General features: G+C 37.8%; 1 protein-coding gene across 4 annotated transcripts in view; it reads left to right on the top strand.

Annotated features, from left to right (window-relative positions):
• PDZRN4 (PDZ domain containing ring finger 4) overlaps positions 1 to 26,705 on the top strand; it is a 267,470-nt gene that overhangs the window by 41,632 nt on the left and 199,133 nt on the right. The window lies entirely within an intron of this gene.

Below are 26,705 nucleotides of genomic sequence, written 5' to 3'. Positions count from 1 at the left end.
CTGATCTAAGTGAAGCAAAGGTGTCAGCACTTAAAAAGAAAGCAATAGAGGCATTTTGCATTTCTTTTCATTAAGCTGAGAAAGAAGGCAAACGATGAAAATTCACATGTTTAGTGAAACTGATTTTGTCCTATGTAGGGACTATTACTGTCATGACTCTGGGACAAGGCAGAGGAGATGGCTTGGTAAGCACTGCTGTGAAACTTCTTAAGCAGAGGAAGTACTTTCTGCTGTATAATCAGAAGGAGATAATCAATTGTTCTCACCTGGATCAATACAGCACTTTCATGGTCATGTAATATGCTAGCATGGAATTTTCAGTTTGTTCCTGCATTGTATGCATTTTTTCTCATTAAATAACTATAAATAATAAAAGAAATCAATAACTCAGTTGGAAGAATAGGTCGATGTCTACCCTACACGTGCAACTGTAATTAGCCCTGTAAGAAATCTCAAAGGAACAGTTTCAAATGGTGACTGAAATAGGCTCCTTAGGGTGCTGCCAAGACGGCATTTCCCATCACAGCTCTGACACAACTGGCAGTGACAGCACGTACCACCAGCTGCTGGGTTTGTTTAGGCTGCGTCACTCCAGCTTTGCGAGTTTAGGGGAGGCTTAGAAGCATGGTGTGAACTTGTCAGTTGGACGGGTGTTTGAACAAAGACACATGAAACAAGTGGATTGGAAGATAAATGCAGAATTCTGGTGCTGGTTTCTTGTGTTAAACCTTGTTAAGGACTAAAAACCTAAGCTAAGAGTGTTTGAATGCTGGCATTGCTCTTGATGTTGGGAGCCTAGCCAGTATGTGAAATCAAATGAATATATTTTCTTGGAAAAATAAAGCTTATGCTCTTAGCTGGCAGATAGATGCATCTCTAGGAGACACCAAGTGGGCTGAGAAGAACTGAACTTGCACGATATCTCTTATTTCCCCAAGGTATACAAAGGCTTTCACATTTGATTTTTTTTGTAACAGTAGCCTTATGCTGTGAAGATCTATTTTCTTCTGACATTACTATTTCACTTACCATATTTTGTTTTGGGTTTTTTTACAGACTGACCAGCTATGTAGTTTCATGCATTTGCTCAGCACTTCCTGCTTTAATTTCTTGTGCTTTTATAGTGCCTTGTTTTTTAAGGCAAAATGGAGTGTTTTTGGAGGAAGGAAGAATAAAGTCACAAACCAGCATTTATTAAATGTGAGGTCATTTCTCAAAATGTCACCATAATTGATGCTTGATTTTTATATGTTGAAAAATTCTGGGTGCATAAAATCATACTGAAACAGATTCCAGTTCTATTTGACATTATAGACCCAATCTAGTGTAAGTATTCATACAGCTCTGAATGGAGCACCATGTTAATATGCAACAGCTTTGTATAGAGCTTTTGTATTCGGGCAAGCATTTAAAAATATTTTGGGTTAGGCCAAATATTCTAGTATATGTTTCAGTGTTTCAAAATTTATTAGAACAAAATAAAAAGAGGAGAAGAAATAGTAACACTAAGGCATTCTAAGTGAAATGCAAAGAAGAAATTATTCCTCCATGCTAGGTACAGGAAGCAGCTGGAGTCAGAACACTGAATTTTTCATTGCCCATGTATAGCTACCAGTGTCGTCTTGCTGTGGTTTGTTGTGAAAGATCAATCTGAAAGCTTTCGCTGTGAGGAAATAATCAGGATGGTGTAACTATTTAAAAAACATTGGCAGATATACAGAATATGAGTTTTGGTGAGAAGTTGATAGGAAGTGGGACTTCTTATTGCTTGCTCTTTGCTTATTCGGTGATCTGATCTAATGGGTGATATTTTATGAGACCATTCTTCAATAATCAAGCACAGAAGGAACTGATGTTGTTTGAAGAGCCTTTAATAGCTTAAGTCATTTATTTGGCAATAGGATGCCCGGGGTGTTTCTAGCAATGTGTATCTAATGGGATAATGGACAGAACTATCCCATTAAATCAGAAAATCTGTTCTCAAGGCATGTTGCTAAATAAAGAAGGTAATTTGTTTCAGTGGTTTATCACATGTTTAACAAGTATTAACTGCACATGGTTGACTATGGTGGGTTGTGCACATTTCAGATGACCATCTTGTGGGCGACAATGCAGCAAATGGATTTCACAGTCCTATGGCATTGGCAGATGGAATTGAGAGCCAAGGCTGGCAGACATAAGTAGTGCTGCCTTTTATTTATATATATCATTATCTGTAGCAGAAACATTGCCAAATAATTGTTAAGGTATTTAGAAGAATGTCAAGGGAAGGAATCAGATTTCTTTCTTGAGGTATTTATTCTAAGCGTAAAAGTACCACAGAAATGACTTGAGTTGATGGAAGTTTTTGAGATCAATGTGCCCAGGCCATAGAGCCTCTGATACTTTTGTGTGAAGAAGGCTGGTGTTTATTTGGGCTTTACCCTCAGGGGAGCATATTTTGTGCATGAGGACCTGAAAGCTGAAACAGATGCCTGTGTGCTGGCAGGGTGGTGGTGTGTGACAGTGACAGGGTGACAGCCCCAGATCCCTTGTGTCAGGGGACTGCATCTCTTCATGGGGGATGGTCATGGACCCTTGTTGATAATTTTCACCGTTCTGCTGAAGAACAGGTTTCAGGCACAGCATTACCCTTTTTATTAAAGGTTAACTCCTCTGTGAAAAAATTGTTTATGCATTGTAAAGCTGACCTGGGACAGTGATGTGCACAAGCAACACTTTGATATATATTTCCAGGAATCCTATTACAAGCCTCAAATGATCATTATTTATTCATCAAGAATAAACCCTTATGAATTACTTCTATGTAGCAGTTCCTGCGGATTTCATGGTCTTCTGATGCTTTCAGAAGTTTTTATCCAAAAATCCAGCTCCCTAAGTTGACACTGAATTGTGTTTTCCAGGACTAAAACTGTTCACATTCTATAAAAAGCATCTCATAAAACCAGATGCAGCACTGGTATCTTTGACTCCCAACATAAAACCATTGGATATGAGTGTGGTGTAAAGCCACCCAAGCTCTAACTTTTGGATCTCTGTTTTCTTCCTTTTCACCCTTTTCACTTCCTTTTCACATGCATTGTGATTCTGAACATCTGAATTGTGTCAAGAGGAGACAAGCAGCAAGCAGTGCACAGGGCTGTTTATTAGTCTGTGCTAGTTCAGAAGAATTCTGGTTGCTTCCAGGAGAAAATTCAAAGTATGTTTAGAATGGTTCACAGTTATATAGCTCAGCATAATTTTATCTCCCCCTTGCTGCATGCTAATCGTTCCTACTGAGTAAATTCATTGCTCATCTCTGTTCATGCTTGATTACCTCCTCAAGGCAGTATAAAACAGCTATGATCCTTAGCAATGTTACTGATACGCAGAAGTGTTTTTCCTGCTGCTTTTTTTATCCATACTTATCGCTCTGAGTGGTTAACACTGAAAGCAGATCTTTCCATGTGGAGGAAAACTTGACTCTCAATTTGCAGTCTGTTCATCTTCACGTAAGTATGGCACCACATTGGCCAGATCTCCAAGCAGCACAGTACTTAATGCCTAATTACCAAGCCATTCCGAACTAGTTCTTTGAGTTGGTATTTTTCTTTGTATGCTCTGGTTTTAAGCCCAACTTTGGAATAAAAAACAACTCAGTGATTGATTTTTCTCCCATCTTCTTCCATTATGTAAGTCACAGTGTCTTGCAGAATACTCTTGAATCACTTCAATGGTGTACAGAAAACACAGGACAGACTTTACAATCCAGTTCTTATAAAGAACATTTTTTCGTCAATTTGAGGAAAAGGAGCAACTATTAACTCACACTGTCAAAGTAGGTTTGCCAAATAACAAAAGAGCAATGAAAAGCTTTGTATGCAAATAAAAAGGACTAGGCTGAAGTCCAGAATATTCATATGTGGAAGTGTAAGCACATCATCAGCTGACAGGCTCAAGTGTTTTTCTGTTCCTTGCATTGCAAGGAAAAGACTTCTGTTCTTTAACTCTCAAGTGAAATGAGAATATTGGCCCTTCAGCATTTTAGTCAGCTGATTCTCATGAATTAAGTGGGCATGATGGAGAAGAAGGGAAAGGAAAACATTTCGTCTGGGATCTTTAAGTCTGAAAAATAAGATAGATGCATTTATATATAACAACTGTATGTTTTGTTCATGCAGCCTGAGCTCCATAAGTAGATAATAAATAAGGCTTCATCCTGTATTCCGTGTTTCCCTTTGTTCTTTCCACTTTTTTGGAGAGTATTCGCACAATGGCTTTGAAGCACATGTCAGCAAAGCCAGTTTCAATAAAGATGAAGTCTTAAGGCTTATCCTGGCAGAAGTAACTTACATCTGTTAAGTGCCTACACAGAGACTTTTTTAACTACTGCCAGACTGCTGACTGTGCTGTGTGTCAGCCTTGTGATGTTTTATCTTCTGCATGTTTCTGTCATTACACTCACTATGTTGCTCAAGCAAAATCTTTGATACTAGTCATGTTTATTTGGCTAAGATTCTCCAGTGTCAGATTATGTCTGTAGAAGTGTAGTGAGTCTTAAAATGTCTTGCTGGGATCAGAGCCAGAAGATTTCGAATGACTTTGAAACAAAGCTGCACAAGATGTGGCCAGTAAGATCTGTATGGTAGCTAGGAAAACTTAATATAGTTAATTTTAGTGGTGTGGATTTCAGTGCCTCTAAATATACCTTAGCTATATTCTCTTAAATCTGTAACAAATTCATATTATGTTGCAGGTAATCAGATTTAGCACCTGCAATCATTAGATAACTCATAACTAGTCTGAAAGATCCCTGGCATAATAAACTAGTGGAACTACAGGCTTAGAAATGTCTGTAGAATCTTTTCACCTCTCCCTCACCTGTTGAGCTACAGGTTTTTAGAGACCTGAAATCTTTCTTCTGTCTGAATAAATTTTTAGAGTCGGGTGTGACCAGGTCTGCATAACTTCATTTGAATAGAAGCTACTGTCCCACTGACATTTTTTACAGAAAAAAACCAGAAAGCCTTAGAGTGCTTCTTGGAGAAGCAAGAGATCCAGGTTGTGGTCTCTGCCCTGCCTGAAGGATTGAATTTACGTCTCCGGGTAATTGCTTCTGTTAGTAAGGCAGAAGCTCTCCTGTGTTAGACCAGCATCCACCCACCCTCCTCAAACAGAGCTTGGTACCAGCAGGTTTTTAGAGAGCCAGGATTATTCAGTGATAATCTGGTGTGAGATAGAGACTAGTTCCAGGGAGCTGTATCTGGAATACTGGTCCTGCCCTTTTCCGGGTAAGTGCTTGTGACAATACACAAGAATTCCCCTCTTTCTTTCACAGTCTTGTGTCTTACATGACACTTTAATGATACTTGCATTTCTAAGTTCACAGTGCCTTGACTTTGAGAGGGGAGCTAGCAATTGCTGTTAACCAGGAAATCCTCTAGCTAGGACAGTTTTCTAAATGTGAAAGATGCGGTCCCCTGACTGAATGAATACCAGTAGTTATGGTTTTCCTCCTCTGGGTTTTAACTCAAGCTGCTGTGTTATCTGAAAGGTGGTTACTGCTGCTGATGCCCACTATCAAAAGACCATGAGGGCTGGGTATCTTGTAGGTGGGAGAACTTAGTGTTCAAGGTACTCTCTGTTCTAGAAGTTGACCATGGTTATCCTAGAATGCCTGAATTTCATAACTCGTTGCCTCAGTTTAGAGATCAGCAGCCTAAATTTGACTAGACTTGCTATAGGTGTTCAGAGGTGCTTGAATTCCTTTGTATTCACAGAACTAAAATGCAAATATTGTGTTTAGAGAAACAGGTTATGCTCCTTCCAAAAAACACTAAAATTCTAGCAATTCAGTGTCTGTGTTTTAAAAAGAAAACGTTAGACTGACTTGTTTTTATGTGACCTAAAACTTCTTAGGGTTTTTTGTGGTGAAGTGTGTTAGTCCTACTAAGACTTCACAAAATCCTTTCTGTCCTAAAGAACAGGAAGAAATAAAGCAAAATTATATTTAAGAAGGGGTGAAGTTTGTGTAATAGAGTAAATAGTGAATAACAAGATTTTATGAACAGAAATCCACTATTTGATCTCTTAGTTGACTGCATGAAGTCTTACAGTCATAAACAGGTAAAATATTATTTGACACTTTTTTGATACTTGTGTAGCACAGCAACATTAAACAATTCTAAAATGCCTTGTCTTCTAAGAGATGGGGTCTTTTAATCTGAGGTATAAACTCAGAACTTGCTGTGGATGCAGCTGTAGAGAGGCCCAAGCCTGTGGGAAGGTTTTCCATCTGTATTTGTTTGGTCTTATTCTCACAGACAAACCAAGCACATGTGCAAGTATAATGCTGCATTGTTTTTGTGAAAATATGTATGCTCACAGTGCTTTTATCTAAAAAAGGATGGAAATGCCAAACGTGGTTGGAACATGACCACCAGATGAGCTCTCCAACTAGTTTATTTGCAGAATTGGTATATTAAAGAGATAAGGCAGTGTCGTCCTTTTCAGTAAGTCTCTTCAGACTGTGAGTCATAGCTCTTTCTCAGCAAGGTGCTCCCAGTAAGCAAAGAAGAGGGATGCTGTGGTAGCTGGAATGGCACAAGCTAGATGGGGCAGAAGCAACCGTGTGAGAGTGTTTCTGAAATGTGACCTAGCATGAAAGAAGTCAAGAGAGTATGTGAAGTGGAAATGGTGAAAATCGTCTTCTACGCTGTTTTTTTTAATGCTATTTCTACCATGCTGGGGTTTTTTTTAGGTGGCTTAGGTTAGTCCTGATGGAAGAGGCTTTGGGATCTTGCATGCACGTGAATGTGCATAATCCCTGCCCTCCAATGGGATATTTCTGTGTTGCTCTGACTGTGGGGGATCTCTACAACAGATGGATCACTGTAGGAGCAGAAGGGAAAGAGTGAAATAGAATGTACAAGAAAAAAGAAAAATCGGAAAATTCACAATTAAAGAGTACAAAGCACCAACCTCAAGTTTCCACAGAAGTACTTTCCAGTGCTTGCTCATAAATAGGAAGTGTGGGAGAAATTGAAGGCATGTAGGAATAGGGGTAGCTGAATTGTGAAATTAGATCATCCATACACGCTGCCATGAACTCTGATGGGTAAATGAGGGGGAAAAGTACTGCAGCAGAGCTATGATAACTGTACTGGGTCTGCAGAGTTGGGCAGTTGCCAAATTAGCAACTCAGCAGTGCTGTTAGGCCGGAAGGATTTTTGGTTAACCTGTGGAAGAGCTGTCTAATGTAGGAACCTGCAAGATCCCTTAAATGGTGTTGCTACCATGGGCTGCAGATCCCCAGGCACCATGTGAAGGCCTGCTCACACCCATCTCCTTCAGCGAGTTTCTGATCTCACCCCTGAGGTATAATGTGTCAGAAATTTGGCAAGTTGAAGCTTAGTATCTTCCTAGATGCCCTGTTTGAGCTTGACTTTGCTGCATGTCATCTTTCTTTTCTCTCCCGTGAGTATTTTTAGGTTTTTTAAAAAGCTTTAAGGTAAACCTTGCAAAACAATAGGATATAAGCATCCTTCCCTCTTGCCCAGCAGCCAGAGTAATGCAGATTTATATGTAGCTGAGGTAGTAGGTTTAGAGGAAATTTTTGTTCATATGAGGTGTTCATTAGGTGCTTTCAGGAATGCATTAAACAACTTGTCTAACATCTGTCAAATGCTGTTGCTTTCATCCCCTTCCCAGGAAGAGAATGGCATATGTAGGGGGGAGTGTTTTGTTTAGGAATTTTTCAAATAATTGTGTACACACATATTTACGTGTCAGCGTCTGTTTATGTTAGGGAAGACAAAGTCATAGAAATATATCTTTATTGCTGGAGGTGCGAGCTTTTGTGTGAAAACCCTTCTCTTGGATCTTTGCTCTGGGCATGATCTTGGCTTGGCCCTGAAGAAAGTGCTTTCTCATCCATTGATAAGCCAGATCTCCATGGCAGTTGGGCTGTAGGTTGTGTACCATTGCCTTGGTCTGGGTCCAAGTCTGTCTTACAGGTGTGGTGGACTTGCTGGTTGCTCTGGAGCTAGATACCCTAACCTGGTGAACTATGGAAATCTGAGAGGAGGAAAGGCATTCTCCAATGACTTCCTTAACCTTGTCAACACAGTGAACAGAAAAGATCAAAAGCTTCAGAGAGGACTTTAGGATGTATCAGGGAGAGCTAACACTTTGAGGCTCATATGATCAGGACTAGTGGGAATAATTGATGATAAGCCCAGCTGTGGAAAGCACTGATAAAGTCTGAGACCATGCTGAGTTTGTTGCTTAGGACTGAAGGATGTGCAAGGAAGCCATGCCTCTCACGTCACATGCTGCTGGCACCCCAGAAGCTCTTGGCATTTTCAGTAAGTGAAAAGAGCCTTCTTCTGCCTTTCATGAAGGTTGCTCTTTATTGTGGTTGAGACAACTTCACAGTTAGAGGAGTTGACAGCTTACATGTGTTGTGCGAATGCAGTGTTTTATCTTCTGAAGTCACTGAATGGATTGTTGCAATCCCAAGGATATGTGCTCCAAGAGCTTTGATCTCTTATTTTTCTTAATCAGCTAGTTATATTTGTATGGAGTAGGTAATCATGTTGTCTATAATTGGAGGTTGAATGAAAAAAGCCTTTTGTGTCTGCCAGTGAAGAAATGCTCTAAATGAAGTAATTATTCAAGGCTTAACTTAAAAAATTAATAGCCCAGTTTTTAAGATGTGAAATACAGCAGTGTGTTGAATGGGAGAATGCTCCTCCTGAGAACTGTTGAATTGGTGTAGTAAGAAGCATGTACAGCACTGTGCTTTCCAATTGCTTTGAAAATTGAAGTGATAATGTTAAAAAAAAAGAAGTAGTTATTTGGGAACTTCTTCTCTCCAAAATGAAAAATTCTGCAGCATTTTAAACCATACTGTTATGGAAAAACTGATTTTTAAATTGGCAAGAGCAGATGTGGTCACTTCAAACCACTAACAAAGGCTATGCTTAGTAAAATCAAATATACTAAACAAAATACATTTGTTACTAATACACAGGCATTTTGGTAAATATATGTCTTGTTTGGAATTGCAAATCTAATGTAATTTTACAACTTTGTATGCAGACCCAACTTGATCGAGTCACTGCTGCTGCAGGAAAGGAGTGCAGAATGACTCAACACTGTTTCTTAATTCAAATTATCTTGGAAGGCATTCTCTTTATGAAATATTGTTGACAAAATAAGTCATGGCTGCTAAGTTTATTTACATAGAAAGCTTATGTATGTTATTTATGGGATATGTTTTACATATTTTTCTCTTTGATGAAAATATTTGTCTTTCAAGTAGCAAGACTGGGAGACAGAGAGGGAATGGGAGAAATTACAGAAAAAAAATTCAAAACACTTGAAATCCTGCTGATTTCTACTTGGTTTTTAAGTATGAAAACCTTATTTGAATATCACTTCCAAACACCTATTAAATGGTTTCACAACTTTAAAATTGGATAAATTATGATTCTCTGTGTCTAGAGGAGGTCACCTAATGTGGGAGAAGTTCTGAAATGGGTTGATAGAGAATATGAGTTTTTTTCCCTTTATCTGTCTTTCCCCCCCCATTTGGAGCATCCAACGTTTGAGAGATCCAGAGGCTCAGAGCTTACCCATCTGTTTCCAAGCACAGTCTCTCAATCTTGCATTTGCTTCTTTAACCATGCTGATCAAGAGGGTAAATATCTGAAGTCCTTCTAGCAGCATGTGGGAAGAAGGCATGCTATTTTAAATGGAAGGGATTTGCTGTCTTGAGGGAATTAAAACATCTGGATCCCTACACTTCTCTGTTACAGTCTGATTGATTCAGGCTAGTCTTTGGCACATGGCAAATATGGAGCCATATGGTCTTCATGCTGTCAGCAAGATTTTTGAGCACATACCTCTGCCTGCCCTCCAGCTTTCTCTGGTAGCTGCTACTGTGACCTAAAAGATAAATGTTCCAGGCGCTTTCAGGCTGTTGTGCCCTTCTTGAGCAGATTAGTTGCATTTTTTTGAGGGGTGCAATGTGTAGAATTTGGACCAGAAAGCTGAATCCTTCACCTCCCCTGCAGTGCTCAGAGCCCTGATCCAAATCGGATGCCTTGTGCTAGTGCCAGATGTGTAGCAGCACTTTCTAACTTACAGTTCTAACTTGCACTTACACTGCATCTTGTTTTTTTTAAATTTCTCCATGAAATCTCCAAGTGTTCAGCACAACTGGTTTATAGTATGCTCTAAGTATGTGATTATATAGAAAACTGACTCTTTTGAGAAGTTTTAAAACAGAAATTTACTTTCTAGTGACCAAGAGGATGGTGTTAAAGCCATAATGGTCTTTCTAGCACATCTTTTAATTTCTTTTTCTTTGAGTGGTAGGCAGAGTAAGTATGATATTTATCAAAAATATAGGAATTCTTCCATGTTTCCAAATACTCAGAATACCTTATTTTTTTTTAATAAGTCTTTTTAATGATTTCTCTATTTTTCATTTTTATTTAAAAATAGAGCAGGAAGAGTCTGAGGACTAAGAATAATATTTCTATTTTAAAAAGCCTGTAAGAAGCAAAAATTGTTCATGTGTTTTTTTTTTTTGGAGAACTCTTATTACTGCTAGAATGTACACCACTGTTTTCAGCCTTCTTTCTGAGTCATTTAAGTACTGCACCCTTGTACTGAGAGTGCGGGGGTTTTTTGTATTTTTTGTTTCCTCCCTGCTATGAGGTAATGGAAATCTAAAGGATCGCTAGTCATCACTTAGCCCAGAGGTTGTATCTTCTAATTAGCACTAACTATGGGAAGTATTTTAAAGAACACAGTGACATATCAGAATACCTTTCAGAGAGCGAACTGTTCAGACAATGCTGTTAATATCTTAGCAGAGCAACTTAAGAAAAAGTTTTCATCTGATTCCTTAAATTCCTTACATCTTATGTTGGTCAGAGCCCTGCAGTCTGTTACAGCAGTTCTGTTGATGGCATTAACAAATATTTCAGGGAGTTTTAGTAGAAAATGAAGAATTGTACATTATCGACTTGCATTGCATTTCTCTCCCTCTTTTTATGTACTTTAAAACTAAAAAATACTCACTCCTGCTTTCTTAATCAGAATTGCTACTTAGTGTATAAGTACCCTGTCCTCTCAGAGAACTTGTCTGTCTCTTCTGCTTTGAGCTACTCCTGGCATCTGTTCTGGCAGGAAAAGCCTGAACTCCATAATCCAGTTGCTAAATTTTTCCTTTGATTCAGCCACTTAAACATGAAATGAGACTTTAGAGACTGATGGACTAGATAGAAGAATCTACTACACAACAGTGGAGTCCAATTATAAATTGGAAGCACCATCATTGGTGCTGCTTTTTCCAATTTTAAATGAGTTGAGTTTTCCCCAAATTCATGTATTGTGCATTTTACCAATAAATGACTGGCCAAACCATGATGAATCCATGTTACTAAGTAGGAGAACAACAATAAGTGATGTTCACCAGCCTGTGCCAAGCCATCTGCCTGATGTTTACTTTTTTGATCATGTGTTCAAAAGAGTACAAAGCTCTGCAAAAAACCCAACAAACCAATCTAAAAATAGAACCTAGAGCATACAGGACGCTTAAGATGAGATTCATACTGCCTATGGATAAATATCTTAATATTTTCTCATTCTCCAAGTATTGAAGATGAGTTAGGCATGTATTTTTTAACAAAGATGATTAGTTCAGCCTGAAATATTTCAGCTAGTGACATCTAAGTTAGGATGAGCTTCAGCTGAAGCAAGTGTTAGTGATACATCTTAAAGTCTTTGGAATTTTCACATGAACCAACATATTTTTAGTGCCTTTTAGTGCTTTTGAGGTTAGATTTTTGGGATAAAACTCTTTGTACAGAGTTCTTCACTGTAAAGCCAGAACACACCTTACTGAATCTTGAGTCATTCAAGAATGAATATAATTTTAGAAGAAATAATATAATTTGGTTTATTCGCCTTTGTATGTCATGTTTCACATGGGTCTGATATTCCATTCTTCTGGAATTACATATTTCACTAATTAAATCAAAGCTCATAATATGTAAAATGCCAACATAAGTACAAAGAGAGAAATTCATGTACAAAACATCCTCTGATGCTGTTTGAGGTGGCTTGCTCCAACTCCATAGTCTTAATGACTCAATGTTACATTTTTCATTAAACTAACCACGCAAAATCAGCACACAACAACAAGATCAAGCCTTATTCCTTGTTTCAGATATTTCAATTGCTAAATCGTTGCTCAAAATCTGGCAGGAATTAACATGAGAAAAGATGCAACTTGAAATGCTCCAGTAAACCCTCCTTATTTAGGGACTAGCTTTGAAGTCACTTAACATATGGTTTCATGTCATATCTAGTCTTGTTAATCTCTATGTCTTTATGACTGGAGTAAACCCAAGTGTTGGATGGCAGTCTGTGTCCCCTAAATTGGTTGGTGTATCACTGGTTTAGCTGACTCTGCTGTAGTGGAGGAATGAACCCCTGTGTTGGCTGAGAGCATGCACTCAATCTCAGCTTTGACCATTCTCTGTGCCTTTTTAGAAGTCAGAAAACTCTGATTTTTGCAATTTGTGGAGGAATCTGAGTAGCTGTTTGTGGAACCTTGGTGATGGGTTTTAGCAAGTGAAGATGCAGATGTGTGTTTGAAATGGTTGAGGGCACCAGCCATTGAAAGCAGTAGAGCAATGCTTCATTTTTCAGCAGTCTTCAGAGAGAGTTTGTTCAGAGAAACAGACCACGCAAAGACTGAGAGACTGGTGACGTTCTTTTGGCAAGGGAACAATAAAAAATATTGCTCAAAGTAAGAAATTTTTATCTGCACTTTTGTTGCTTTGGGGTTTAGTATTTTGTATGGAGATCAAAGTTACAAAAGGGAAGAAAGGCAGCATCATTTATCAAACTAGGTTGTAAAATTTGGGCGGGCTTTTGGGCAAAGGGTGTTTTCATTAAAACTGGCATAGAAAGATTTATTACGCATTTTTACTTATTTTAAGTTTTTCTGAGGCTTTTTTGTGTGTTTTTGGTTTGGTTTTGGGTTTTTTTAGACCAGGACTGATAAATTAGGAGATGTGGGGATTGCTTCCTGCAAAATAATCTTTTCCTTTTCTTGTCATCTTCATTGATTTGTGTATCCAGAGTTTATTCTGGAGTTTCATGGTTGAGTGTTTCCATTCAATTTCAACAAGCATATTTGAGCATTGAATGAGCATATCAGGTTTTGGGATGAACATATGTGGGATGCATTGGTTCTGAGGATGCTTCTGTGGGGAGGCATTAAAAACTACACTTGGAAGGAGATGTTGGCTGTAGAAGTACCTTGGAGCATTTGGAGGCTACTGAGAAAACAGGAACACTTGGCAGCAAAGGCACAAACACCAGTGTAAACTATAATTATGAACTAACAATCTAAAATATGAGTCAGACTAAAAGAAAGTTGCAAATGTTTAATGTTCAATATGAATTTCTTGTAATACTTTTTAGTGGAAGGACTCGTAGCATTTTATTTGATACTGTTAAGATATTAATGGGCTAGGATGTCAGACACAAGGGGATAATATAAAAGGAACAGCTGAAGTTTTATCTATTAAACAGACTTTTCCAGACTGATTTTTTTTTTTAACATGGCTTTTCAGCTGTGCACTCTGGATATTATTTAACTTTCCCTTGCAACAGTTTTCCAACTTCAGCTATTATATGAACGTAAAACCATGCTTTTGGGATGACACTTAAAATTTCTTTTTACAATTTGCAAGCTGTGCCTTTCTGTGCTCAGAAGGCAACTACTGTTGTTTTTCAAACTACTGGTTTACATGTGAGGATTTGGAAGTGATTAAGATCCAAAAGGCACTGTGAGTTACAAACTAGAATAGAATAGACTATTTTCAGTTGGAAGGGACTTACTGCAATCATCTAGTCCAACTGCCTGACCAATTCAGTGCTGAACAAAAGATAAAGCATGTTATTATTAGAGTCTCTTTTCTTAAAGTCTAAATTTGTAATCACTTTAAGGGATTTCTTTTTTTTTTCAAATGCAAGTGTTTACATGAATACTGCAATACAACTTTCAGTCTTCAACAAAAGCACTGTTAAGTATATTTCAGTAAGAAAGATTATCAAGGTGAAGAAGGTGAATGATGACTGCCTTTTCTTCCCTTCCATGTCATGCAGTTCAGAGCAATGCATAAGGAGCAGTGGGGAGCAAAAAAGACTGACTTAAAGGCCTATACTCATTACTTCCTCCAGCAACACTTCAAGTTGTCAGGTTTTTAAACTGGTTTGTAGAATTCTGGTAAATCAAAATTTCGTGTCTTATTGTTCCAAATTGAGATAGTAATGCAATGATTAAGACTTTTTTTTTTGTGGATAACCAAGAAAGTGCATATGTTCTCCTGAGGTTACAGGTCAGTGTTGGTCTTTGAAAAGTTTTCTGGAGAGTCTGTGTGCGTTTTGGTGTTGGGGACTTGCATAGAGAAGCAAACTACAGTGACATCAGATGCAAGTGTGTATCTTGAGGTGAATCACACACACTTTAACATTTATTTAAAGTATTTCAATTGCCATATCCATAATGGCATGTAAATATACAACAAATGGATGTTTATATGTGTATGTGTATACGTAGTTTTCCAAAGTCACCTGTGAGCTGAGGAAATTCAGTCTGGTATAAATCTTTGCATTTACTTTTAAAGTTTATAAAAAAAAAAACGTTTCCAGACAATTTGCATGTTAGGTCAAAGGTTTGTTTTGTGGTTTGTTAATTCTATTTTTCAAAAAAAGAGCAATCAGTGCTTTTTTTAACCTTAAATCACATTGTTCTGTTAAACACAAATGCTCTATACTAATTGAAAGCCATGGGCAAATGCAAAGAATAGACCTATGTGTTGATTTCTTCTTACTTCATACTTTTATCTGAAATCTTACTGTAGGAAATATTTCTTACTTGATTTTGAGAATAGAGAAAATGTTTTCAGTATTTCTCTGTAAAATCCTGCTGAATATATTTCAAAAACTTTGATTCCTTCTTGCACATCTGTAATCACTTCTGTTTTTCACATAGTGCTCAGATCACTGAATGTTAATGGCAGTTAGTTGAACTGAAGAACTAGTGATACTTTTATTATATTTCTCTTTATCTCCTGGAAACTCTGTTCTGCTCCTCTGCTCATGCATCTGGCATCTTTTTCATGTTCTTGGTGCAGAGGCCTTCAGAGTCAGGGACAACAATCATCTGAAAGAAATCATTCTTATCTGTTCTTATATTTTATGCATTTGTTTGCTGCTGTTTGATAAGGCTGTTAGAGAAGGTATTAAATGTCAAGGGCCATATGAGTGAAGCCATGAGTTGCTCTCAGTAAGAAGAGGAAGAGGTCATGCTCCTGCGTCAAGAGTGGGGCAGGAGATGGTAGGAGGGACTGTGCAGCAGCAACTGGAGAAGAGTCAAACACTCTCCAGTCTTATTATCAGCAGTTTTAATGTAGTTAATTAATGAGTTTAATTCTTGTCATCTCCTTATCTTCTGTGATCTTAATTGCTTGGCAAAGACTTTGTTGCACTGTGTCGGGGTTTTTAATGCTGTCAGTGTTTTGCATTGAGAACCTGACATTTATTGAAGTGTTACCTTATTGCTTTCTCTCTGGTTACATAAGTAAAGTCAAAGCACAGCAAGTGAAAATAGAATAGACTTGTAAGTCTATCTATTTTTATTGTAGAAGCTTTGTTGAATTCAGACATTTGTTTTAAAAATGATGACAAAAGTGACAAGTACCTCCTCCTTCAAAAAACCAGTGTGCATAATTAATTGAATGCATGTATTTGTATACACATGCGAGCTGTATCATGTACCTTGGTCTTTGTACCTGATTTTGATGTAGACAAGCCCATTTCATAGGAAGTCAGCTGAGGTCTGCATCGTTTCACACTAGGTGCTGAGTGTTGCAAGTGACTGACCTGTAGGAACTGCTTGTAGGCGTAAAATATCCCCCATAGCTGCTGTGATGGGAAAGCTTCCAGGAACAGATGGAAGCTGCCACCATTCTCTGGAACAGCACCCAGTGCCATCAGAAGCATTGCCATTAGAGTCAATCTGTGCTTGCTCCCAAGGGACGTGCTCATATGGAGAGAGGAAATCAAAATGTACAGATCTTTGGTTTTACATACGTAAGCAGATTTGATTTGTAAGCAGATTTGAGATTGACAAAAGGCTGTAAAAATGGAGAAGCTTGGTTAATGCACAAAGCAATATTGTTTAGACTGTAGTGAATAGTGTCCTCTGATTTCATGCGCTGTGCTGCAGCTGTGGTAACCAAAAGATGATGGCTCTTTCCTCTGGCCTCTCAGCCTCAGGTATGAAGTACAGTTTGCCTGCTAAATATATTCCTGGAAATGTTGAAACTGCTCGGGAGGCAGTGCTATGACTTATGCCTTCCTACAACTCTGCTACTGATTAATTATTGCTGATCTTTGTTTCTAATCAGAGCTTTCACTCCATGTGTTTTGTCATTAAAGAGTACAGGGAATTTTCAGAAGCAAGATCTACAGGCCATGGTGCATAATGCTAATTCATTGAGATTGTGACTTGCTCATAATGCAAATATGCCTCCCTACCTCCTCTTTTTTGATTTACTTTATTCAATAATGTTAGCTGCCGGTGATGTTTAATTAGTTTAATTACTGTTGTTGATCCTGTCAGGAAGTTTCCTTGGGTTTATGCAGACAGTTTCTAATCCAACTGTTTAATATTGGCTGATGGTTGATTATAAATTTGAAAATACTGTAAGAGTCTGGGAAATCCAGATAATAACACTTAATAATAGTTTTAATGCTTAATCAAGCTGAGCATTTTCATTTACATGTAATTCCTGAAAAGCCAGCACTGATTGACAAAGGCTAGTTTCAGATCCTGGGTCCTTTGAAAATTAGGTAACAATTGACTTCTCTGGGTGTGGACATCCAAAAATCTGGGACACAAAGCTATGCTGTTGAGTCATCCAGTGAATCAGATTTGCCCATTGATAAGAAATGGGTTAATGAATGTGTTTTAACAAAAAGGACATGGAGAGCAAAGTGAGAGAACATATGCCGGTGAGTCAAGACTTCAGCTGCCTTCCCTCCTGCTCCATCATCCTGCCATGTCAGAACCCTTAGCTGGGTTTTTGGGGGCAGTACCTGCACTGTCTAACCTACATAGTTTGCCTGCAATTATTCCTCATTTACAAGTTAGTGTGCAACATAGAAGAGTCCCACTGCTGGGTTGATCAGCTGCTTCTGGCAAGGGCTGTCAGTTGATGGGAGTATGCCATTTATCCCATCTTTAAATGGCTCTCATTTTACTGAGGAGATCCTGGAGTGCTCTTCTCCAGGGCTGTGCAGTCAGCTGCTGCCTGCTACCCTTGGCCTTGCCTGCTTCTCATGAGCCAGGAACCCCAAGACCTTCTTCTCAGGGCCCATTCTCTGCCCAGCCTGTACTTGTGCTTGGGATTGCCCTGATCCAGGTGCAGGGCCGTGCACTTGGCCTTGTTGAACTTCCTGAGGTTTGCACAGACCCACCCCTCAAGCCTGTGAGGGTCCCTCTGGGTGTCATCCCCTCCCTCCAGCCTGTTGACCACAGCACAGAGCTCGGTGTCATCAGCGAACTTGCTGAGGTGCGCTCGATGCCAGTGTCCGTGTCACCAAAGACATTAAACAGTACCGGTCCCAATACAGACACTTGAGGGTGTGTATTCACAATATACTATATATGCATAGAATATATTATAAAACGTGTGTGTATATAAATATATATATATATATATAAAACTTTGTGTATCTCTCATGTAAAATCACTGTGAAAACTATGAGACGTAAAACCTGTTATTGCTGATTGGTTAAATTCTGGCCTGGTAAATGAGAACAAGAATTTTAACATTGATTATAGCTACTCTGAGACTTCACTCTGTGCTTGCTTGTTGATACACCTCTAATCTTCTACTCGCACATGTATAGATTTTAAGGCCACATAAGTGTAATTACAGTGGTAGGACATGACCAATCTCAGTGTTAAATATTTCCACAGGATTTCTTTTTGCAAAATCAGGTCCCCAAGCATCATTACAAATGATCTAGTAATGATATATTACCTTAAAAAAGATGAAGTTTAGGAAGGACAAACATAGGATTGATCGCTTTGCTCCCTTTAGAAGATTTATAATGATGTAAAAATTTCTATTCACAGGCAAGCATGTATGTCTGTTCTTTCCATTTGGAAATAGCAATATCTATTTCTCCTGTGTACTGAAAGACTGGAAGTGTTGTAGACTTTCCTCAATTTTCATTTGAAATAAATTTTTTTCATAACCTATGCCTTTTCATTTTGGTCTGGTTATCCAGAATTTGAACTAAATGAGTATTAATTAAAATAATGATGATTTCTGGAAGTTTAAAAAAAAAAAAACCACAAAGAAACCAAACCACCTCTTTAAAAACTGAATCTGAATACATTGTATTTTCACAGTTGTTCCTAAGAAAGTCATTAAGCGAAACAGATCAGAAAAGAGCAGCTATATTTAAGATAGAGAAACTTAGAAAATAACAATACATAGAAAAATCTCTTCAGATCTTTTAAAGATCAGAATGAAAAATAAATGAAATGTTTATTTAAATGTGATTTTACGAGTTTCACTTGTTAGTTTTTACAAGCTTTCACCTATTGTGATTAAGATTGGACCTCTTTATATTACCCATTATAGTGAAAGAAAAGATTTTTATTAATTTACTTGAAAAACAAGATGGTATCAACCTATTATGTGTATATACCATTCAGAACCATTCAGAACATATTTGTTGACTTTTATAATTGCAGCTTAGTGAAATGATTTATAATCTTGTGAACCATTCAGAAGGCTAATAATGGCACTTTTGTCTTGTAAAATGAGCCAAAAATCATATGTCTGAAATCTGTTTTCCTTTTTTCATAAATGTCGTGAGAATAGACAATAGCCTGGACTGAAGCAAAAATAACAGCACGGAGCCAGACAGAGTGAATCCTGTGTTTGAGAGTAATATGAAAGGTTATTATCCACCCTTTCCTTAATCTGCCTCTACCAGAGAGCACAGATAGCACATTTTCAAGCTGTCTTCCCTCTCTGGAACAGTGGCAGCCAGTCATCAGGATCTTGCCATTACTTTTCATAATAATGGTCTTGCAATACATTAAGGAAATTCACTTTTTGATGAATTTGCTTTTGGGCTAACTTTAATTAACTGTACCAAATTGATGGTTCAAAAGTTTGACTACATGCTTTTTAAATAAACATTTTGAAAACCTAAGATAACAAAGAAAAGTCAGAGTGGTGTTATCTGAATATCTTGATAATTTTTTTGATAATGCAACAAAAGAAATATGCTGGAATATTTTACGTGAAGTGACATTTTCTAGCTGTCTGCACTTAGGAATGTGATTTAAGTTCCTAATTAACATGAAAAAAAGAAGGTTTTTTGGTTTTTTCCTGAAATATCATTATTTTCATCCAAATACAGGTATGGACTGCTGTTACATGTTACATGAAAGTTTCCATTTCATGACTTACTTGTAAGGATAGCCTCTTGCAGTCAGCAGGGAAGCCTAAAAACTTAGCTTCTTTTAAAGTGTTTCTCTGTCTCAAGTGAGAAAAAATACAGTTTCACTGTGCAGCAGTTGAACCTTTGAGGCAGTTAGTGATATAATTCAGACTGAATTAATTGCAATTAGAGTTGATATGTCAGTAGTTATCTCATATTGGAATGCATAGAGGATCTAAAGACATACTAAAAATATTACTTGAATATTAATTTTCTTGAAGAAGAACAAATAGTACCCCACAGAACTAACTTTCAGCCATTTCCAGACCATTTTATTTCAATTGACAGATGTGACCATAACCAGTCTGAAAGAAGAGTGTGGACTCCTGTTTATGTCAGTAGTGGTTGAATCTGTGTTTTGACATGCAAAATTTAGTTTGTAGTGAACATCTGTATTTTGAGGAAAAGCATTGTAGCCGTGTAGTAAGTAATATGGAATGTTTCCCAGTAATCCTTCCGTTGAAAGAAGCAGGGTGGCTGATTTTTGGTAAGGAAAACCTGAGGAGAGTTTGGATTTTGTTCTGCTGTGTAAGCACTATCAAACATTACCTGGAAAGCTACAGCTGGCATTTTCTGTGCCTGGAGTTGCAAATCAGATCTCTGATTTTCTCCATGTCACTGTCTATTTCCTATTTTTCACCTACAGCATTTCTAGAGAAAGGAAGCTGCAGTGAGCACCCCTGCCAGGCCTGAGACCATGACACTTTGTCATGAATAGACAGAAAGTGCTTTACAATTCTCTGTTTATAGAGTCTGCTTGTGTTGGAGATACTGGCAGTATTTTTTCTCTTCTTTTACTTTGCCTTTGAGCAGTGGGTTTAGGGGAGCATTTTTCTGGTAGCCTAAAAAGATAAATTTTCTTCAAACTCAGTGTTAAACTAGTGCTCCTATGGAGGGGGAAGCACAGTCTTGGAAACTGCCATTTATGAATAAAACTTAAATAACTCATAAATACAAGGACTAGTCACAATCCAATCCAAGTTCTAGTTTCATCAGCACAGTATTATTCAAATCTGTGTTTCATCTGCATTTTAACTTGTTGTGCCAAATCATTCTTTTAGCCCACACTACATTGCTGTGTTGAGCCATTTAATCTGTTTTGTGGTTAAAGACTTTGAAGTTCTATACCAAACTGTAAAACTTTATCTTTCAAACACCAAAGACTTTGTCTAAAATACAGCCAAAATTTCATTCCAGCATTTTTCAAAACCGTCAGATAAATTACTTACTATGTTTAATTTCACTTGATATAATTGAAAAAGAAATCAACAGAGTAATAGAGCAAAACACCCTCAAAGGCTATGAACTCCACTGTGAGCCTCTTCCCTGTAGAAGCTGGGAGAGCTAACTGGGGAAAGATTGTGTTTGCTCTACTCTGACCTTTTCCCTTGCTCTGGATACTGATCAGGCTTCAGGATGGACCTTGAGCTTGATGGTCCTTTGGCTTCAGTCAGCACAGTTCTTACGGGAGGATTTTGCATTTGCTGGGGTTCTGGTCAAGTCACACTCATTAGCAGTCAAAGCTGCTGCCCAGGGTGTATCTGCACCAGAGCCCAACATCCTCCTGCGACAGTCGGGCTTCCTGCCCCAGCTCTGCCTCGACTGTGTGATCATAGTCAAACCCTAATGACTGCTTTCCTTTTGTAACCCTACGATAACCTTGAAAAAAAAAGTGTTTTCTCTGGGCCACTCTTTCCAGTGCCAATGACTTAAATTTTCCTAGTTTACTCCACAGGATATCTAGGTGGATGTTTGTTTGTTTTTTTGTTTTAAGTTGGCTAAAAAATACGAATATACTTTCCCTGTTGGGGTGTTACAGAAAGTATTAAAACAATTTTGTGTCCTTTCCTAATCTGGTATGTTTGATAAAACTTATTTTTAAGGCTTGCTGATGAAGATATTCTCTTCTGGGGGTTTTGTGTTTTGGGGTTTTTTTCTGAATGAGGTTCCTGTTTCGTTTATGTGTTTTGTGTTTTGTTTTAATAGTGTCCAAAGCCTATTTCAGATAAACCAGGCACAGTGGCTTCCTTCTGTTGAGAAGGCTACGCTCAAATTATACTTTACATTCTGCTGAGCCAAATGTGCCAAAATTATTTAATACATAATTTCTCTTTAACTGACTCCTAAAATCTTGACTTCAGATACTGGTATTAAAGTAGATGTGAGGGAATTTTGTCTGGTGAAAACTGAGAATGGTGAGTAGTGGCAATGATCTCTTACGTATAACACCTGTTGAGTTTGGAAGATATCTTTGAAAGAACCCTAAAGGCTCTCATTCTAAGTTTGCTGACTTCAGCCCACATATTAAGGCTGATATTTCACTGATACCATTGGCAAAAAATTATAGAAGAAGGAAAAAAGCCAAAGGGGCTGCCATCCTGCAGCACTAGCCACTTTGTAGTATGCACTGGAAAAGTCAAGAAGACATGTAGGAACCCAGACAGGCATCTGCACAAGCAATGCATAACCAGCCTACTGTTGACTCACTTATGGGGAGTGATAGCAAAAGAGCAATGACACTGATTAACAATGAAGCTGATGTTACTTTGTGTCTTGGGCAGGAGTATAATTTGTCATTAAATAAAAAAATCCTGTAAAACAGTTTGTAAATTATGCCCTCAGATTGACTGGAAATGTCTTTCTCTGCTCCAAAACCCCTAAGTGTTTATGAGGTGTTATTCTCACAGTTCATGGTTAAAAATGGTATGTATACACTTTAGTGAAATGTGAGCATCAAGATCTGAATGGGTGGCAAGGTGTCTGTATTACAGAGCTAAGAGCATTTGTGTCTGTACTGCGATGTCTGAGCTGTTATATCGCTTAATGTATGAAAAGGTAGACTGATGGGAAAGTGCATAGCGAGTAGAACCGTAAAAGATCATTAAGAGGAGACAGGCAAGTAGATGGTTTTAGGCACACATCCTGACTCACCAGACTGTTATGGTGAACATCTCTTAGAGAGCATTGCATTATGAAGGCCTTCGGAGTGGCTCAGTAGCCAAACAGATTATCAGATTTATGATGTTTCCTAAAGTTAGAAGAACATATATTTCCATATTTTAAGCAATAATTAATAATAGTCTACAGAAGTTAAAGCATTCTTTGACTTTCTTTTCCTAAAATAACATTTTATGATGATTATAGGTTTGTAACAAGTAGAAGAGAATGCTTACTATTTGCAGCTCTCATGATGGTACATACAATTCTCCTTCCATGTCTATTGAAACTCAGGTTAAACTCTGCTTGCCTTCAGCTTGGAAGTGACCAGTTTAAAAAAAAAGGCCTCTTGAAAATCTTGATTGGTTCAGGGCTCTAGTCTGCAGTTCATGGAATCTACTGAAATCAGAGATGATTATTTAACCCTATGACAGATGGAGCCAGGATGTCTGTATCATCAAAGAGAGGAAAAATGAAATGTGAGTGAGCAGAGAAGTCAGTAAATTGGAGTGGGCATGCTGAGGGAGTAAGAAAGGATACATTGCTGACATTTTTTTTTTCAGCCATCAGCTTTGAAGCCAGCTACTGGTCTGTGTAAGTGACCTCTACAGCCTAAGCTGAAAGAGGTTAGAGGGTTAGATAAATGCACAGTTCTTATAAACGTTTCAGGAATACCTATCCAGAGCATTTTTTACAATGACAAGACAGCTGAGCTTCTTGCAGAGGATGAACTAAATGATCTGAATTTGTCTTTTCTTCTGGAGGTATTTATTTTACAATTTGATCTTGGTAGTAAGCTGAAGTTTTTAATATACTTTGAGGGTGTCCTCTGGCTTCTGTTAGTAAGTGCACTCATCTGGTTAGGAAAAAAAGTCTTGATTAAATATATAATTGAATTCTGTATCTTTAAAATGCTGAATGATGTTCATTATTTGAAACATGAGGCAGTTAAGACAGCTATGGACTGGACTCAGGTTATACATACTCAAGTTATAACATACTTTTAAATATTGGAGATGGTGCTTAAAACTAATTACCTAGTTCATAATACTCCCACTACAAACCTGTTCCAGAACCTTGTTTTGTTAGTATAGTAGTCATAGATGGTCTACCAGTTTATAAAGTAAGTGATTTTGCAGCCATTATTGTTAGTATCAGCCTTTCAGCTTAAATGATTCCTGTCTTTCTAGAGTTTGTTGCTACAAAGTAATTTTTAACACTCAGAGCTTTCGTTGATGTAGGTACATAAAACAAAGCAGGTTCTTCTGCTTTTCTTGCAAAATTTAGAATTGGGCCTTTGTCTAGGCAAGAAAGTTGGGCTAAGATAAAGCATAATGATGAATTAGAGCAGGAATTAGGACAAGCTGAGTGAGATATACTGGGAACTGTCTTGGGGATAGAAAAGGCTCTTGTGTAATCTATTTAACCTCCCTCCTTTCTGGTGTTTGGAGTAGACAGAGGATTCCAGGTCTTTCCATTACGCGGATGTCAGGAACTGTCCATGGAACCTCATGGTAGAGTGTTTCTGTTGCCCTCAATGCTGTGGAGGTCAACAATCTCCAATCATCCTCAGTTAGACTTAATGGAAAAGATTAGTGTAATGAATCTAAAAATCACTGCTGTTGGTTCCTGTGAAATATGTGATACCAGATGATTGAATTTGGAGTTGGGCGGTCTTCAGTTTCTTTTTAAACTTTTATTCTACCAGTTTTACACATTATTTTTACTGAGAAAAGACGAGGGAAGGAAGTTGAAAACTCATGTAGCCAGGAGTTAAGGACTTCTAAATTCTGTGCATGAACATACAGCATAATTTGGCCTTCAGTTACAGGACTACAGCTGTGATATTTTGGAGAAAAGGGGTTGTGGTCTGTAGAGTTGAACAGAATATGCTAGATTTCAAATTCGTTTGAAGATAGAGAACTACTGAATTGAAGCTTTTTTTTGTACTGGTTTGGTTTTTTGAGCAGGTGTTATGTGTTTGTCCCTTGGAATATTTGCTTCTAAGTTTGCACTATATCTTGAGATAGCACAAAATACATCTTGAGAAGCCTCTGAGGGACAGTATTTAGCCAAGTTACCAAAGCTATTTTTGATTATTCATATCTTGACTATCCAGTTTCTCATTTTAAATTATCTGCTTCTAGACATCATCTTCAGTTTGTTGTGGAATTGGTTTAATGTTGCTTTGGAGAGCACAAGGGATCTGGGGAAGGCTGGTCATGGGTGTGGTGTGGAAGGTGTGGTGTAGACCATCAGCAGGTGCCAGAGACCCTCCTGGAGCCATGATTTAGAGTTTGCTACACATTTTCCATTGCAGCAAGTTAGCTGAGTCACTTGCCTGTGTTTACAAGAGTTATGTGAGTACATGGTTATGTTTGTAAAGATGAAGTAGGCAAATTGCCTAAAGAGATCTGGTAAAGGTAGAAGATGATTCTGGCAGCAGGTGGGATGCTAGGCTACCTGGAGCTACTTGTGAAGGAAAATGCTTTTTTCTCTCCGTATCCCAGCACATTAAAAATATGCAGTGACCTTGTGCTGTCCCTGTTCACATCCTCTGTACCTCCCACTATAAACATGGATTTAGGAAAATGGTTCCCTTCACAAGCCTCTGCCCTCCTGGTTTGAGGACTAGAGGTGCTAACAGGGGCTTAGCCAATGGGCAGGCCCTCTTTCCTGCAGCTCTCTTTCAGCTGCCTATTTGCACTTGTTTGACTGCTGCTATTTCGATTAGCAGAAGAACATTGTCTAAGATCAAGGCTTCCATTAGTAGTTAAAATTGATTACTGCTTCAAGAGCTAGTTAATAAAAGAAGGAGCAAAATTCAACTATAAGGCTTGGCTGAACCACACAACTTTCATATAGATAGCTTTACTCATGATGAGCTGAAAAAATGGTTCCCTTAAGGTATCACAGAAGGTAGAGCTTGAGGGTTTTATTTTTCTTTTCAACTGTCAGTCTTGAGTCTTTAAAGTTACCCTGAAAGAATGTGTTTATTTTTCTTGTAGAACTTTAAATCTTCTCTACTAAACAAACATTGAACTTAAGGCCACTTACATCGTAAACTTCTTGAATTATCAGCAGAGCAGCATGAAAGATCTCCATTCCTGTCCTGATAACAGTGATAGATGTGAGACACCCAAAGAAAAGCCCATTATCTATCTTCCTCTTTTTATCAAAGAAGCAGAGTGCCCCAGGTCAATTCTGGAAGTAAAAAAAAAGCAAAAAGCAATTAAGTATTCATTACTCGTGCTTGAAAAAATAATTTGCAATATTTTTGGCAAAAGAAAGATGTTTTTGAAAACCATGCTCAGAAACAGGACCAGTTGCTGCGTATTATATTTACTGGTTTTAGTGAGGGGAACATAAGCTTTTTTCCTTGTTTTTTGTGTATGCCTGTATGGGTATAGTTATTTCGCAGAAAGACATATTGCCATGTAATCTTCCATGAATCATCATAGATTTATAAAGATAGAATTAAACAAGTGAGAAGGTTTCACTACCATAAAGGCATTGAAGTGAGGACCTGGCTCTTGAGTTAATTGCCATTTGAATTGTAAGATTTATCAAGAAAGAGGTAATGTATTTTTTAAATTCTGTGCAATTTTGGGGGGTTTATAACCACAGTAACATTTTGCAAAAGGCTAAACGTCCAGCCAAGTAATGCTTAAGCTAACAATATGTGTTTATTTAGCATGACAGCAGTAGCACTACTGAACTCTTTTAATGAGTTTTGCATAAGCCACTTCTTGATTTTTGGTGGTCATTGTAACTGCAGAATTTATTCCCAACATCCATTTTATTTCAAATAAGAATCTTTGAACACTGTTGAGTAAGTAGCAGCATTTTTTTTTAACCTCATCAGTGATATAATTTCACTCAGTGGATCAAAAGGTCAGGAAAGCAAAAAGCTTTATTAAGACCAATCAAATAACACATAACTATGCTGAATCTCTTAAAAAGCTAAAAGTGCTCGTAAAGGGAATGTACCCTTGAAGTGATTTAGTAAAATAATTTCTTTCTTTCTTTTAAATGGATTTTATCACAGCCTCAAAAAAAGAGAGTTTTTTATGAAAATGAGATATGGTATCTGACTTTCAAGGATAAGGTGAGACCACATCTTTTGAATTTAAAGAACTGGTAACTGACCTAGGGCTACACTGGTA

This window comes from Corvus hawaiiensis, chromosome 4 (assembly GCF_020740725.1).
Source record: "Corvus hawaiiensis isolate bCorHaw1 chromosome 4, bCorHaw1.pri.cur, whole genome shotgun sequence".
NCBI lineage: Eukaryota > Metazoa > Chordata > Aves > Passeriformes > Corvidae > Corvus > Corvus hawaiiensis.
Note: the sequence above shows the minus strand (reverse complement) of the source record. Positions and strands in the feature narration are given on the sequence as shown.